We start from the raw sequence: 9,107 nt of genomic DNA on the forward strand, positions 1-9,107 counted from the left end.
TTTGAAAAACGCACATTTTTCCTAAATTCAAATAAAATAGCCAATAACTCCAAAATAAAATCTTATTTGATTTTATTATTAAATCCTCAATATTTCTTTATTTTGGGAAAGTCATTTTATTCCCTCTCTCATATTTTTGAAATAGAAATAATTGAAGATAAAATAAATCAAATCAAATTATCCTATTTTCAAAATTTGAGAAAACTTAAATATGAAAATAACGAAATCCCCAACTCTCTCTAAGGGTCCTTGAGTTGCGTAGAATTTCTAGGATCAAGCCAGAAGCAAAAATAAAAATATGATATGCATTGATGATCTAATGTATAACATTCCAAATTGAAAATTTGGGATGTTACAAACCTACCCCCTTAAGATGAATCTCACCCTCGAGATTCGGGTTGGCTAGAAAATAGGTGAGGGTGGTCCTTTAGCAGTTCTTCCTCTCGCTCCCAGGTGGCTTCATCCTTGGTGTGGTGGCTCCACTGAACTTTGCAAAACTTGATAACCTTGCTGCGGGTGATTCGGCTGGCATACTCAAGAATCTTGACTGGTTTCTCCTCATAGGTCAAATCATTGTCCAACTGAATCGCTTCCAACGGCACTGTATCTCTCAGCGGTATATCAGCCATCTCTGCGTGGCGCTTCTTCAACTGGGAAACGTGGAATACATCGTGAACTCCTGACAATCCTTCGGGCAATTCCAACTTGTAGGCTACTTCTCCCATACGCTCCAAAACCTTGTATGGTCCTACAAAACATGGCGCTAACTTTCCCTTAACTCCAAGGCTCTTAACTCCTCGAAGTGGAGATACTCGAAGATAAACCCGGTCTCCGACTTCGTAAACTGTCTCCTTGTGTTTAGAATCTGCGTAGCTCTTCTGCCTAGACTGGGCTACCTTGAGCCTATCGCGAATCAATTTCACCTTCTATTCAGACTCCTTAATCAAATCCGGTCCAAACAACTGGCGGTCTCCAACTTCATCCCACGACAATGGGGTCCTGCACCTCCTTCCGTACAAGGCTTCGAAAGGGGACATCTTCAAACTGGATTGATAACTGTTGTTGTAAGAAAACTCCGCATATGGCAAATTGTCGTCCCAACTAGATCTGTAATCTAGCGCGCAAGCTCTCAACATATCCTCCAAAATATGATTGACTCTCTCGGTCTGTCCATATGTCTGCGGGTGAAAAGTTGTACTGAACTCTAGCCTAGTACCCAAAGTTTCATGCAACTGATTCCAGAACTTTGAGGTAAACTGGGTTCCTCTATCTGATACTCCTGGGAACTCCATGCAGACATACTATCCTAGTCATGTATATCTTTGCCAACTTAGCACTGGTGTAGGTAGTCTTCACTGGGATGAAATGAGCTACCTTTGTCAAACGATCGACTACAACCCAAATCGAGTCATAGCCTGAATGAGTTCTGGGCAATCCCGTAATAAAATCCATGCCTAGCTTATCCCACTTCCATTCGGGTATCGGCAATGGCTGTAACAATCCTGCTGGCTTCTGATGCTCTGCCTTTACTCTCTGACATACATCACAAATTGCTACATACTCCGCAATATCCTTCTTCATTCTGGTCCACCAGAAAGTATCCTTCAAATCCAAATACATCTTGGCATTTCCTGGATGAATCGAATATGGTGAATCATGGGCCTCTTGCAGAATTAACTTCCTGATCTCTGGGTCATTGGGCACATAAACACGATCTTCGAACCATAGGGTATCGTGCACATCCTCACGAAATCCTTTAACTTTTCCTTTGCCCATCTTCTCCTTTATAGAGGCAATCTCCTTGTCAGTCTTCTGAGCTTCTCTGCTCTTATCCATCAAAGTAGACTGAATCTCCAATGCTGCTACATAGCCTCTCGGAACTATCTCCAAACATAACTCACGAAGGTCCTCGGCTAATTCCTTCGGTAAATCTCCCGACATTAGTGTGTTGACATGGCTCTTACGGCTCAATGCGTCAGCTACTACGTTATCCTTTCCAGGATGATAATGCAATCTCATGTCATAATCCTTGATGAGCTCTAACCATCTTCTTTGCCTGAGATTTAGCTCCTTCTACGTGAAAATGTACTTCAAACTCTTGTGATCCGTGTACACTTCACAATGGTTTCCAATGAGAAAATGTCTCCAAGTCTTTAATGCATGTACTACGGCTGCTAACTCCAAATCATGTGTGGCATAATTTAACTCATGAGGCTTAAGCTGTCGTGAGGCATATGAAACAACTCTTCCCTCCTGCATAATCACAGCTCCAAGTCCTCGACGTGAAGCGTTGCAATACACCTCATAATCCTTGTTCTAATCCGGCAAAATCAACACTGGTGATGTAACCAAACGTTTCTTCAACTCTTGGAAACTGGCCTCACATTCCTCAGTCCATATGAACTTGGTATCCTTCTTCAACAACTCCGTCATAGGCTTCGCAATCTTCGAGAAATTTTCAATGAATCTCCAATAGTATCCTGCAAGTCCCAGAAAACTACGGATTTCTCCAACTGTTGTTGGGGCTTCCCAATTTGTCACAGTGTCAACCTTGGTGGGATCTACTGCTATACCTTCTCCGGATATAACGTGTCTGAGGAATCCAACTTCCTTCAACCAAAACTCACATTTGCTAAACTTGGCATATAACTGATGTTCTCTAAGCTTCCAAGTACCGAACGCAAATGCTCCTTATGCTCCTCTTCATTCTTCGAGTAAACCAGAATATCATCAATGAACACTACGATGAACTTATCCAAAAACTCCATAAACACTTTGTTCATCATGTTCATAAAATAGGCAGGTGCGTTAGTCAGACCAAATGACATAACAGTATATTCGTACAGCCCATACCTAGTGGTAAAAGCCGTCTTAGGTATATCCTGTTCTCGAATCTTCAACTGATGGTATCCTGATCGCAGATCGATCTTGTAAAATACCTTGGCTCCTTGCAATCGATCAAACAGATCATTGATCATCGGTAGTGGGTACTTGTTCTTGATTGTTACTTCATTCAATCCTCGATAATCGACAACCATCCTTAATGATCCATCCTTCTTTTCCACTAGAAGTACTGGCGATCCCCAAGTCGAAGAACTTGGGCGAATATAATATTTATCTAGTAACTCTTTAATCTGCTTCTTAATCTCCTCCAAATCCTTTGCGGGAATCCTGTATGGTCTCTTAGATATTGGCCATGTGCCTGGAAAAAGCTCAATCAAAAACTCAATGTCTCTATCTGGTGGCATGCCTCGCAACTCCTCTAGAAATACATCAGGAAAATCCCTTACCACCGGTACTTCCTCCTATACAAATCCTGTTAGGGAATTTACTTGAGTCCTCTTAGGCACATGTCGGGATACATACTTGATCCTTCTTCCCTCTGGGGTGGTAAGCAAAATCAACTTACTGGCGCAACCGATGTTTCCTCCATACATCGACAGCCAATCCATACCCAGAATTACATCCAAACCTTGTGATTCCAAAATGATCAAATCCGAGGGAAACACATGCCTACCTATACTCAATGGCACTTGAAAACACCCTCGGCTGGCCATATACTCCGCTCCTGGTGAGCTTACTAGCATAGGTGTTCTAAGAACCTTGGTGGGCAGGTTATACTTATCCACAAATCCCTGTGAGATGTATGAATGTGATGCACCAGTATCAAAAAGAATGATTGCTGTAAAAGACTTAACCAAAACTTACCAATTACTGCATCCGGCTGCTCTTCAACCTCCTCCACGTTAACGTGGTTCACTTGTCCCCTACTGAAAGGGTTCGACTTCTTCCCCGAGCTTCCATTGCCATTTCCATTCTGGGATTCAGGACATTCATTAGCATAATGTCCGGTCTTCTGACACTTAAAGCAAGTGACTTGGCTCAGGTCTCTCTTGGATGGGGTTGATGGGTTGGTACGGTTCTGGCCATTGCTTCCTCCATTCCCATTACCAATCTTGGGACCATTATGATTGTGCGAGCTTCCTCCCCCATGGGTATGCTGAAAAGGTCCTCCCGGTTTAGGGGTAAAACACAGCTTCTGCTGCACTCCAGAATTGTACTTCCCTTGTCCATACTTCCTCTTACGGTTCTCAATCTGCTGCTGCTTCCCTTCAATCATAAGAGCACGATCTACCAACTCCTGGTAGTTGTTGAAGCTTGCAACCATCAATTGCATGCTCAACTCATCATTCAGTCCTTCCAAAAACTTCTCCTGCTTGGCTGCATCCGTAGTAACATCATCTGGGGCATAACGTGCTAGCTTACTAAAGTCATCCACATACTGGCCAAATGTCCGTCCTCCTTGGCGTAAGTTGCGAAACTCACGCTTCTTCATGGCCATAGCTCCTGTTGAAACATGAGCAGTACGGAAAGCCTGCTGAAACTGGTCCCATGTGACAGTGTCGATAGGGTAAGTGGCTGTGAAATTCTCCCACCATGATGCTGCGGGTCCTTCAAGCTGATGTGTGGCAAATTTCACCTTTTCCGCATCTGTGCATCCTGCCGTGGTCAACTCTCTTGCTGTCTTGCGGAGCCAATCAACTACTACTATAGGCTCGGTGCTACTGGAGAACACCGGCGGATTCAGCCTAAGAAAACGGGTTAAGTGATCAACAGGTGGTGGTGGTGGTGGGTTGTTGTTGTTGTTCCACTGATTCTGATTCTGGACTAGCAACCGCATCAATGTATTCTGCTGCTGGATCAACTGAGTGAGCTCCGGTGGGAAAGTAAATCCGGGGTCATGTCTCGGAGGCATCTGATGGGTTTAGAAAAGATGAGATTTAAGAATAGAGAGAGGTCTAGAGAGAAAACACTACACATATGCACATGAGGCAAAAGCAAACAATTCACTTCATTCAATCAATAAAGGGCATACAATCGGTCTAACTATCGCAAAAGTGCTCGGACTACTCTATTTACAAGGGGAAATACTACTACTGATGGGGTGGTCTACTAGAAATATTCTTCGGTTGCAGACTCCATGATATCTGCTCCAGCTTCATCAACATAGTCATCATCACTATCGTCTGGGTCTGAGCCGGTGTCGTCGATGATGATGTAGTCTTCCGGGCGAATCTCCTTGAGTTCTTCGTCTTCTTCTACTGGTGTAGGGTCTCCCATGAATATTTACATCTTCTTGATCAGGTCGTAATTCTTCTCCACTAATACTTCGATTTCCTCCATGTAATCTTCACGTGTGGCCTTGAGTTCTTCGTCCAGTTCCATGGTTCTTGTCCTCGCCTTCTTCAGATATATCATGTTTGCGCACATCTGGTTCTCCTGACGTCGAATGTGCTGGTTTAACTCCTGGATGAAAGCTGCGATTGATCTATCCTTCTTGGTGCTGATCATCTCCCAGTGCTCATCTCGGCGCCCACAAATCTAGTAGATAGTATCCTTCATATCATTGTGGTAAACTTCTCCAATACGTCCCATGGCGATGTGAGCTGCCATGCTTTTTCCTAGACTCCAGGTTGGTGCATCAAAGGAAAACTCTATGGGCTCAGTGACTGGCGTGAATGTCCTTCCTGGAACTTGAACTTGAATCATCCAGCGCTCCTCTTCAGGTAAAGTGGCGTCGTAGGTTCCGGTGAAGCTTGGTACTTCGATGTTCAGGTATCTAGCGACTTCCTTCAAGTGGCGTCCAAAGGGTGTATCTTCATCCGGTTGCGTGAACTTGTTCCTAGCATCCGCCATCCTAAAAGAGTAGAGTGAATAGTGATCTAGGGCTTTAGCTTAGTGGTCGTGTCCTACAGTCAGTGTGTGCTCTGATACCATCTTGTAGCGACCAGACCTCAAACATTCTGATCTCTGCGCTTCAGTGTCATCCCTGGATCAGTAATACTGACACGCACAGTACTTGAATGGATTTATAACAGAGTAGCAATCACACACTTAGTACATCGAATGTCTCAAAAGAGAACTTATTACAATAAATATGGTTTAAGGCCATCTAGTGATGATAACAACGGAAGGCTTGGAAGATAAGTGAGTCCATCAACTCCAACGGCATCACTGAGTATAGAACCACGACCTAAAGGCACCTTACTCATCATCTGAAAAGTCCACAACATGAACGTTGCAGCCCGAAACGGGTCAGCACATGGAATATGCTAGCAATGTAACACATAGAGAGTAATGAAAGAATAAGGCTAGACTACATGCATATTTGGCTGGTGGAAAGCTCTATGGTTACAGTTTTGTGTAAAGCCAAGTTTTCCCTACTGCAAAGGAATAAATTTTATTTAACTATCATGGTAGTTGTTAAACATTGAGAGTGTAGACACCCTCTCAATCCCAATTAAGCATCAACTTAAAAAACAACAATATTAATTAGAGTAACATGATGAGATTCACATGATAATCCAAGTACTAGATACTCAAGATGTCCATAACCAGGGACACGGCTAATCATGATTAGTTTATACACTCTGCAGAGGTTTGCGCACTTTTCCCCACAAGACTCGATGTCCTCCGTTGGGATTCTCGCACTACATGGTGTTTGAGAAACGGATGACCGAGACATAGTCTTTCAGAAGCGCTAGCACCTTACGAACGGGTAGACCGTTACACCTACTTTCCCTTACATCTGCTAGTCTACCACTGTAAGAGTTCGCACGACTTAGTCAACTATGCTAGAGCCCATAGTAGCTTGTGGCTGCACACGGAAGTTTCTAGTATGATTGATCTCATGATCCCTTTGAGCCTGGGTGGCGATCAATAAAGAAAAACAAGCAATCGCTGGAATACCCAGGTGCCTCAATCCACCCAGATGTGTGTTTAAGTTGCCACCTTAAATAAACCATTAATATAACAATATCACATATGTCATGGATACACTCACCCAATCCACGTCTACTAGCATAGCATGGCAATATAAGCAACGTAGCAGTAACTCCCAAGGGTTTGATAATAAAACAGGTAATAGGTACTACCTCATCTACTTCCCAACCCACAATTTAGTCAGATCCTAATCATGCAATGTTTGAGGATTGATCTAATGCAATAAAAACTGGGTAGTGGGAGGTATGATCAAAGTGTTACTTGCCTGGCTGATGATCCGCGAAACCTAGCGATTCGAAGTAGCAAGCGGCGCACTCCGGGTACTCTATCGCAGACAGACAAGCATACAATAAGTACTCATCTAATGCACGGGTAAAACTCAAATAAGAGATCTAACAAGAAAATTCAACATAAGAACTCCGGTTTGCAAAAAGAATCAAATCGAACGAAGCAACGAAAGTCAAACGGCGAAAGAAACAAGCTTCGTTTACTAATCTGGATCTAAGTCAAATTTTACAGAGGCAAAAACTTGTTTGAGTTGGTTAAACGGAAAAAGGGTTTCGAGACGAAACTCCAGGCGCTTGAATTGCCTGATTCCGATAAACGAGCGAAAAGTTATACTAGAACGAAAATCAGATCAGGAATCGTAATCACAGAAAATCCAAGAAAAAGAAAAATGACGAACAGATTAACGAACGAACATTCGTTATCTAGAACTAAACGATGAACGCATTCGCTAAAACGAACAAATGGGCGAACGCTTGCTAAATAAACTAAACCGAAAAAACCGATCTATCTAAAAAAACGGATCTAAAAAAACCGATCGAAAACCGGCGAAAACCGAACGGTTTTCTAGGAAAAACCGGCGGCGGCGGCATCAACCTCGGCGATGGTGGCGGGGTCCGGCGGCGGCGGCGGCGCGGGGCGGCGGCGGCGGGCGGCATGGGCGGCGTGGGGCGCGGCGGCGGGGTCTCGCGGCTGCGGCGCGCGGCGGCGGCGGGCTAGGGTTAGGGTTCCGGGCGGCGGCGGCTGGGCTAAACGGGCTCGGGGCGGCGCTATTTAAAGGCCCGGCCGGAGGAGTCCCGACCGAACATGGCCCAAAGTCGGTTTCGTTTTTTTAATAATTACGCGCAGAAAAACAAATAAAAGAAATAATAAACGGACTCCAAAAATCCCGAAATAAATTTTGCCCGACTTCTAAAATCAAGCCGAACAGGATGAACATTTATTTGGGGCCTAAATGCAATTCTGGAAAACACGCATTTTCCTAAATTCAAATAAAATAGCAAATAACTCCAAAATAAAATCTTATTTGATTTTACTATTAAATCCTCAACATTTCTTTATTTTGGGAAAGTCATTTTATTCCCTCTCTCATATTTTTGAAATAGAAATAATTGAAGATAAAATAAATAAAATGAAATGATCCTATTTTCAAAATTTGAGAAAACTCAAATATAAAAATAACGAAATCCCCAACTCTCTCCGAGGGTCCTTGAGTTGCTTAGAATTTCTAGGATCAAGCCAGAAGCAAAAATAAAAATATGATATGCATTGATGATCTATTGTATAACATTCCAAATTGAAAATTTGGGATGTTACAATAAAAGTTTTGTATGATCATCCAAAGATTTAACCCATGAGTTGGGAAATTCCTTAACATCATTTTCATCCTTTCCTAAGATTGTGCAATATGCTCATGTTCAAGTTGCTTGAAATTCATGATCTGGGTTCTAAGGGAAATAATTTTTGCGGGCGGAAAATACTTAGTGATAAAAGCATATTTTCACTTTTCCAAGAATCGATACTATTGCGAGGCAAAGAAGAGAACCAATTTTTTGCAGAATCACGCAAAGAAAACGGAAATAATTTCATCTTCACAACATCATTGTCCACATCTTTTTTATTTTTCATATCGCATAATTCCACGATGGTATTAAGATGGGACGCGGCATCCTCATTAGGAGTACCCGAAAATTGATCTTTCATAACGAGATTCCACAAAGCAGTATTAATATCACAAGACTTCGCACTAGCGGCAGGAGGAGCAAGCGGAATGCCAATAAAATCATTGTTGTTGGTATTTAAGAAATCATATAACTTGGTGTTCTCTTGAGTCATGATGACCACACAATAAGATTGCACTCAAAAACAGATCCGGCAAGAAAATGACGAACAGAAAAAGAGGGGCGAATAAAATGGCAAATTTTTGTGAAGTGGGGGAGAGGAAAATGAGAGGCAAAATGGCAAATAATGTAAATTGCGAGGAGATGAGATTTGTGATTAGGAACCTGGTATATGTTGAAGATCCTCCCCGGCAACGG

The sequence above is a fragment of the Triticum urartu genome, chromosome 6 (genome assembly GCF_003073215.2).
Source record: "Triticum urartu cultivar G1812 chromosome 6, Tu2.1, whole genome shotgun sequence".
NCBI lineage: Eukaryota > Viridiplantae > Streptophyta > Magnoliopsida > Poales > Poaceae > Triticum > Triticum urartu.